Source organism: Pinus tabuliformis, chromosome J, assembly GCF_031772625.1.
Source record: "Pinus tabuliformis cultivar Carrire ecotype Pingquan chromosome J, CPIR1, whole genome shotgun sequence".
NCBI classification, from domain to species: Eukaryota; Viridiplantae; Streptophyta; class Pinopsida; order Pinales; family Pinaceae; genus Pinus; species Pinus tabuliformis.
The window spans coordinates 557,357,024-557,366,057 of NC_142295.1; the positions used below are offsets into that span (position 1 = coordinate 557,357,024).

Here is a 9,034-nt window from a genome sequence, read left to right on the forward strand (position 1 = left end):
CTTGCTTGATTTGTGTTAGAGTTGAACTTGTTTGGTTGTTTTGATGGTTGTTGCAATGATCTTCACTCTCGCTCACTTGAAGGCTTGATCTTTGTACTGTCTTAACGCAAATTGCTTGAATGAGTACTCACGCTCGCTTGCAAGAGATGTGAACTTGTTGCTTGTTTGCTTTAGAGTTAAAATTCATGGACTCACTTGAGTGTCGAACACTGTCGAAAATGCACCCAAAAAGCTTACAATGATTTCAATGACTCACTACAATGAATTCAATTTGACTCAATTCAAGACTTGGGTGTCGGTTTCAACCGAGAATGCACCCTTACAATTCAATGTAATTTGAGTTTGATTACAAGTTCAACAATGTTGATGTAGACTGTGCGCTGAAACGTTGAAGTTTACAGATTCATTAACTTGAATGTAGTGATGTAGACTTTGCTTTGAAATGCTGAAGTTTGCAGATTCATGAACTTGATTGTATTTGAGTGAATTTGTTTGTTGAGGTAGAATGTCGATGTTGAAAACTTTGATTATTTGTTGTAGTGACGCAAATGCATGTGTTGAGCTTAATTATCCTTCCTTGCAGCTATTTTGTTACAGGTGTTGTGCTTGCTTGCATTGAACTTTATGTGTGTTAAATGAGATCATTTATGTGTCAAAACTAGACACAAATAAAAAAGCAACAACATGAAGTATACACCATCATCAACACACTCTTCGTGTACCTAAGATCCCCTTATTCAATTTCGGGCGGATCTAGGACACAATCACCACAAAAAAATATGTCTTTATTAAGTAATAAGGTCATCAATCTTTCATCTTTTACAACATTGCCACTGAAGCTTTCTCAAATAGTGAGAATCTGACGCTCACAAATTTTGGAAGCAAATGCGTTCAAAAAACTGACTCAACCTCCTACAACAATGAGCTTTCTTTTGAAAAACCGATCACTTCAAACTTACAGAGAAAGAAAACTCAATCCTTATCACTCCATTATAGGGAAATAATCCCTTACTTTATAAAAGAATCTCACTTGTCACTCCACACTTAAAAAAATGCACACTTATTGCTCCAAAATTACAAAATAAAATTTACCTTATCTCTCCATTACAAATAAATGATTTTATTCACTCCTTATCTCTCCTAAAAATCACACTTTATCACCTTATTACTCCCAAACATAAAAAATAATTTATCACATGTTGAAATATCACTTAACCATATTCCACGCTGGCTCAATGCACAAACAAACGCTCAGGACACTACAGTAGCCACACCAAGAGCAGAACTCAGCCAAGAAACTTACCCATAAATATGTCAAGCTCAACCTTCAGTTATAAAGAGAAGAATCAGGCGTATAAATGATAAACTTGCCTTCTTCAGAAAAGGAATTCGGTCCTCCAAAGATGAAGATCTCAACTGTTAACCAACAAGTGTAATATTCAGCCACCAAAATAATCAATTGCTGGTCCAGAATTAACAATTTCTGTCTTTAAACTTGCGAGAATAATCCAGGTTTGTAGATGATGAAATTTTCCCCTTTAAGAATAATTCAGTCCTCATAGAATTGCATGGATGGAATGTTCAACAAACACAAACCGAATTCAAATAATAGGAATTGCAATAGCGATGAGGGATGAGAGAAGAGGATGAAATCTTGTTACTGTATATTTTAAGAGTCGCAACCAGAATCCAAAATATAATAAAGTTCTAAACAAGCTTCAAAGCCGTATCAGTCACCAGTCCAATGTGATAGATCTAGAACAGAAATGCTAGAGTTATCGGCTTTACCAAATTTGACTGGACAATCACCAATTAACCTAGAATATAAACTAGGTTGTGATTCTCTCAACTTGAAAACACTTTCGATAACAGACAATTCAGTTGCAGTTGTGTCCAGACCACAAAAAACTGTCCAATCATTTACAATCATTCCAGCGCCTATTACTTCACTTCCACGATTGACAGTGCCTGCCACAAGAGGTAATTGAAGAAGAGTTGATAATTCATCCAGATCTTCTATTGAAGTGTGTGGATGGACCAGACCACCCCTATTGGAGAAAACGCTATAACTCCCAACAAGAATATTTCCCGCAATAGTTTGCCTGAAAACCTCAACTCCCAGAACGTGTGCTATTAATTCTTCTGTCTCCCTGTCCAGGTCGGTATGAATGAGAGCAACATGATCATTGCACACCACACAATTGCCAAGCGCAGATAGTCGTTCTTCAACACGTTGCACCACAACTTCATCAGGCAAACTATTCCTGAGGTGTTGAAGCTCTTGGTCGGTAGTTGTATTTGGCAGCAAAAGACCATTTTTGTTCCCAGCACAAAGACGACCAACAATCCTGGTGCCTCCTATAGATGTCTTCACAACAGGAATAACATCTGCCAGCTCTGCCTCAAATGTGCTGTAAAAGTGCTCCGATACCACATATTGAAAAAAGAAATTAACTCAAAGAGATTACAGAAAAACACATATAAAAATTAGACACAAAATATGGGCGGAAAAAGGCTGAAGCTTCATGCTTCTCACTTTCATACATCCTAAAATAATTGAATATAGTGTTACAAATAAATAGATGAGAGATAGTGTTCTCAAGATAGTGCGTGCTATCTTAGACACTTTTGGTTGAGATAATTTCTCCTTTGGTTGAGATAATTTCTCACCAGACACACAACAATATAGGAGTTAGCTAAACTAACTCCTATCTTAGAGGAACAACCCAAGAGTTAGGCACAAATTCCTAACTTGGAATATTTAATTAATTTATTTATTTTTGGATTTATTATTGTTTTATGAGAGAGTCTAACACAAAATATACAAAATATTTGATGTGTTCCATATCATATCAAATTCATCATCATTCGAAACCTAAACATAATTCTTAAATATTTAAAATGCTTAAAAATATGTTTCATATAAGTAATTTTTTTTTTTTTTTTTTTGAAAATTTTGAGGTTTCCTAATACTCATTTTATTTATTACAAATAAGTAAATGAGGAATCAAAACTATTCAATTTAAGAAAATATTACAAGCTAAAAAGAATAATACACAAGATTTTTTACCTTGGTAGATAGATTTGTAAAAGCTTAAAATTAGAAGTTTAACAACATCAATAGAAGCCTCATCTTTGTGAGTTATAAGAGATTACTGAAATTAAACATAAAAATAATAACGTCTAATTTAGAATAGTCATAAATCATCTAACAAACTCATAATCCAATTAAAATATAATTGAATTAATTTATTACTTAATTTGAACATAATCAAAGTGATCAATACAAAGATACATGTCCACACTAAAGTAGAAGGGGGCCGAGAAGCTACAACTGTGATTCTATGGGCCCTACAAGATGATCAAGAGGATTGACAAGGTGACATATGAGGTGGAGCTTCCACCTGGAAGAAAGGTGCATAACATATTTAACGTTTTATGCCTCAAGAAGGTATTGGGGAAACATGTGATAACAACTATTGAGATACCCCCACTGGATGATGAGGGACATTTAATTCTTGAGCCCGAGGCTATTCTGGAGACCAGGGAAAGGAGATTGAGGAGCAGGAGTATTAGGGAGTATTTGGTGTGGTGGAAGAATTTGACAGATGAGTATGCCACATGGGAGGGTGCGCATATTCTACAACACCTCGCATTACGGTTTCTTGGGGACAAGCAATATTTGGGAGGGGAGGACTGGATATCCACTCTAGTTAAACTTTCCTATTAACTACACCAATTTTGCAATTTTGCCTAAGTATATTAAATTTTGGCTCACAACTTAGGAAAAGTGGGTAAATCAAAAGAAAATTTAATTTTTGGTAAAGAAGGGACCCCACTATAGAGAAAAGGGAAAATCATGGAGCTAGTGGAAGGTGGGGCCACTCCATGAGGGAATATGCACCCCTTGGAGAATTCGACTTGGAGAGAGAGGAGGGAAAAACAAAGCTCGATGGGGTGGAGCCCACAAGGGAAGAAAGGGGAAAAAATTACAAATAGGAGGAGGAGCACTCATTTTGGGACTTTTTGCTCATTTGACATCTGAACTATTGTTTTCTCAAGCTGCTTAGCTGGGTCAACAGAGTGTTGTTTAGTACACGATATTTCTGAAGGGAAATATCAGCTCCTTCTTCGATGGACTTCTAGTGCCACCCTAGGGGAACCTTTTATACACATATGAGGCTATACTAGAGGGATTCTATAGGTGAATTTGATCTATTCTAGAGCAGACTGGGCGTAGGAGAGAAACACACATTGCCTAGGAGAGCTGGTTATGGAGAATCAAACTTGTTGGGCTTTCTGGGAGAGCATTAGACCACATTTTTTATGAAGATTTGGAGTGTCGGTTGGGCACATTTATCTGGAGATTTTGCTATAGCATTGGCACAATTTCATGGATTGCGTGGTCCTGCATAGAGGAAATTTCTAGGCCACACATGGGAGCGGGGAGGATAGACATTTGGGGCTGAATTGAGCTCATATTTGTAGAGGAATACAGAGGGGAGTTTGACTAGCATTTGCCATCATTGTGGAGGAGCTGAGCAGTGCCATTTCCAGGTGGGTTGAATTACCCAGCTATTGGAGGAGCAAGTGGAAATTAGGGGTAAATTCAAAGGTCAGAACTAGGCCAAACCCTTCTTGGGTTTTGGTGGGTTATTTGAGGAGAGACCAAGGTTAATTTCTCAGAATTTGCTGAGCACTGGAGGAGGGCGCAAAGAGTTGAGGGGGACACCTTTCCAGCATCCAGGCACTTGTTTTCTTCACCTAGGACTTGTTTAGCTTGCCTTTGGCAAGCCCAAGTGCATTCACTCCATACTTATATTGTATCCCCATTGATTTATAATGAAAATGGCTCAACTTGGCACAATTTTTGGAGTATTTATGGGTGTTTAATTTTTTGTGTGAATTTTGTGTTGCATGTACTGTTGATGCTTTGTTTATCACTGTTAATTTTCCCTTAGGAATATTACATTTTATTTTGTCATATATATATATATATATATATATATATATATATATATATATATATATATATAGTTTCCTTGCGATGTCGTATTTGGATTTTTTGAAAATTTGTCATATCCATTTCAAACCCTGAATCCAAAGCATTGGACCACATTTTTTTATGAAGATTTGGAGTGTTGGTTGGGCACATTTATTTGGAGCTTTTTCTATAGCATTGGCACCATTTCAGGGACTGCATGGGCCTGCATAGAGGCAATTTCTGGGCCACACGTGGGAGCGGGGTGGATAGACATTTGGGGCTGAATTGAGCTGATATTTGTAGAGGCATTTGAAGGGGAGTTTGGCTAGCATTTGCCATCATTTTGGAGGAGTTGAGCAGTGTCATTTCCAGGTGGGTCGAAATACCCAACTATTGGATGAGAACTTGGAAATTGAGGGTAAATTCAGAGGTCAAGACTAGACGAAACCCTTCCTGGGTTTTGGTGGGTTTTTTGAGGAGGGACCAAGGTTAATTTATCAAAATTTTCTGAGCACTGGAGAAGGGAAAAACAACAGATCCTTACCATCCAACAATATAATTTTCTAGGGCCAGCGCAGAGCATTGAGGGGGACATCTTTCCAGCATTTGGGTACTTGTTTTCTTCACCTAAGACTTGTTTAGCTTGCCTTTGGCAAGCCTAGGTGTATTCACTCCATACTTATATTGTATCCCCATTCATTAATATTGAAAATGGCTCAACTTGGTGCAATTTTTATCCATTACAAACCCCGTATCCATATCCATTCCCATATCTGTTTCAATGCAAATTAGCACGTGGGATTCATGACACGAGGGGGGCGCGAATCTAGTTTCTTATTATATGAATGATTTAGTTTATTATTGTTTTTTCTCTTTTGCTTACAATTAACATATTGACAGACCTTGGTATGAAAATATCACTATCAATCGAGTTGCAACTTAGGCTTGTGGTGAAACACCTCTTCAACTTGTCCATGTATTAAAACATGTTTACTGAATTCTTATATGCTACAAGATTTACTTGGCCCAATATGTACAGGTTACAGGAGTGGGTTGGCTCTATATGAACATTTCCTTAAGTGTCACCCTAAAATCAATATTTTTAATTTTTTCACACCCCTTTAGCACAAATTCCTTGTAATATATACTATCACATTTTTTACGTTGTCACATGAAAATAGTCATTTTTAAAATTTTCCTAAACTAGTGTTCAGAGTACTTAACAAGAAATAATATATTTATTATTGATTTCATTTATATATTGGAGGAATGTACATGGCTATGCATTCGTAAGCAATTCAAACTCAACATTAGAAGCTATATCTCCCATCCTCGGGAAACTTCTTGTTGACACTTATTTTTTTCACCCACAAAATGACATCTAAAATAACAAAATCAAATTGATATGCTATGAATGGGAATCAAAATTATGTGTGTAGGGTCCATTTTGTACAAAGATGAAGTGAAAAAATATAATACTGAAATGCTATGTATTGTAACTGAAATGCAATAGTTAGAGTGTGCATTGTGGAGTATGCACTATGTATAGATTGTCACCAAAAAATGTATTGCATGAGAGAAACCATGATGTGGTAAAAGAATAAAATGGGGGATCAAGAAGACAAAAACATATTTCTCTTTCATTGTTGGGTAGAGTTATAGGAGGTGAAAAAGACAAGAGTGAAGTCTTGGAATAAAAGCAGGGGCACCTCCATTTTTTCCCTACAGGTGTATGTAAATATTCAAACCCTTGATAATAAAAGTTCGTGCCTGTGAGCTCTCTATGTCTCATTCACTTTGTATTAAACATTTTATGCATGTTGTGGGGACTATACAATGTTTGTCAAAAGTTTTTCTAATTGATGAATATGCCAAATGTAAGATTCATTATAAGGTTGCATTGTGTTATATCATGATTTATCGTAAATAATTTTGGAGAGTCTTTGTAACAACCTCTGGTTGATTTTCCATTTAAAAAGACCAAGGTCATGGGACACGTATTCCAAGTTGAATGGTGGGGAAAACATCACATTGGGGGTCAATTTTGGTTTATTATGGCTATGGAAATTGGCAAAGACAAAGAGGCATAATTGGCATTTATTTATGAAAATAAAGGAAAATAGGAGAAAAGGAAGGTGAAGAGACACAAATTTGCATGCAAGGGGAATTAGAGGAAAAATGAAGAAACATGAAGAAAAAGGGAGACATCAATGGTAAAAAGGCGTCTAAGGATTAGTTCACATATTTTGTCAGTTTAGATTTTGTGAGTTCAGTTTTGACGCTCTCATTTCACTCTCTCATTCTCTCATACTCTTGCACACTTAGAGAATTCTTGGAGCACTTTAGCAATCACTTGGATTGGAGAAAGAAGGAAAAGGAAAGCAGGGAAGCAAAAGGAAATAGTTGGATCAACAACTACAACTAGATTTCTTTGTAGGTAACATGTTTCAAGTGTGATTTCTTTACTGAATTTTGGATACATGGTATATGCATGTGATTCTATGGTTATGTGTTATCCTTGGGCATGAATATTTTCCTAGATTCACAATGGTTTTAACCTTGCCTTTCCATTTCCTAGATAGCCACGGTGTTGTGGGTTTTTCCACTTGTTGTTTTTATGATTGGTGCTCATGTCCCCTATGGTTGTGGGTTGGAACAAATGATATGGAAGCCCTAGAATAGTTTGGGTTGAGTTACTAGTTCTTGGAGTCGTTGGTTGGAATAAATGCTCTGGAGCCCTTGGTGGGTTGAGTTATTAGTCCCTGGAGCCACATTGGAACAAATGATCTAGAGCCCTGGAAGACTGTGGGTTAAGTTACTAGTTCCTAGATCCCTGGAAAAATTGGGTAGAGATCGATCTGGTTGATGTTAGTGATTTATGGACCGTATAGGTGGGATCACTGTGGTTGAGGATTGAGGTGGTTTGGCCTCTAGAAGCCTTGGTTGGTTTTGTCTTGGTTTATTCCATGAGATCCACATTAATGCTTGGAATATGGCTTGGGGGTGATTTGCTAAAAGAGAGAATTGGTTTAACCCAATCTAGGTGGGGTGGTACATGGAAGTCACTAACTTGGTTGACATTTTCATATGTTAATAAGAGATGTTTTCCCATTGTGATTTATGAGCACTTGTATTGGTTATCATGTTGATATTATGGCTAATTTTCCATGGTTTCTATGCTAGTTATATGATGTAATCTATATATGGCTCTTGAGATGTTTTCATAATTTATTGATTGGTTGATGAATGCATGGACTAACAAGTGTTATTGCAGCTAGCTAGAGAGGGATTAGAGTCTTCTTGGTGATTCTTAGATGAAGGCTATCAGTTTATGATCATATATGCATTCATGACATGTGGCTTACATGTTTTCCATATGTTTAACGAAATGTATGTTATGGATTAGGAATATTTGGGTCAAGTTCTTGCTTGAGTTTTGATTGAGTAGCTTTGTCATTTCCTTTGATTTCATTCTAGAAAGTTTCAAGCACTTCTGGGTAGTGGTCTGGAGGATGGCCTAAAAAGGTGGCACCACATGCTTAGAGTTGAAGGATTTAGACCACAACCGCATGGAAGGAGGCTTGTGCATGTAGTTGGAGGCCTATAACCACACCCTTTCCTTGTTATGTGTTTGATTAGGGAGCTAGGTTAGAGAAACAAGGTTCTAGCTCAGGTATTGATCACTTGGGATGGTTTTTCAGCTCTTAGGTGATCTGTAGTCCTTGTAGGATGTCAGTATGTGTTCAGTTTGTAGGCCCCACTTCCTTGACTGGAACTTGGAGGTCAGATCATGTCATAGTGACACTCGTCTCATGTTTACCTTGGCAAGCTTATGGATTTGGGTAAATGTGGGAGGGGGGTTTACAGATTGGTATCAAAGCTTCTAATTTTAAACACTTGGATTGGATGGGCTAGATGTGATGCATGTGTTGTGATGGCCATTGTTATAGTTTGTATCATGATGATGATGTTGGTATGTTATAATGTTGATATTAATAATGTTCATTTGTTAGTGTCATATATATATATATATATATATATATATATATA

The 9,034-nt window shown here is 36.9% G+C and overlaps 1 pseudogene; it reads right to left on the reverse strand.

The window, feature by feature from the left end:
- Window positions 1-1,729: 1,729 nt before the first annotated feature.
- Window positions 1,730-2,546, reverse strand: LOC149228225 (eukaryotic translation initiation factor 6-2 pseudogene; annotated as a pseudogene).
- Window positions 2,547-9,034: the final 6,488 nt, after the last annotated feature.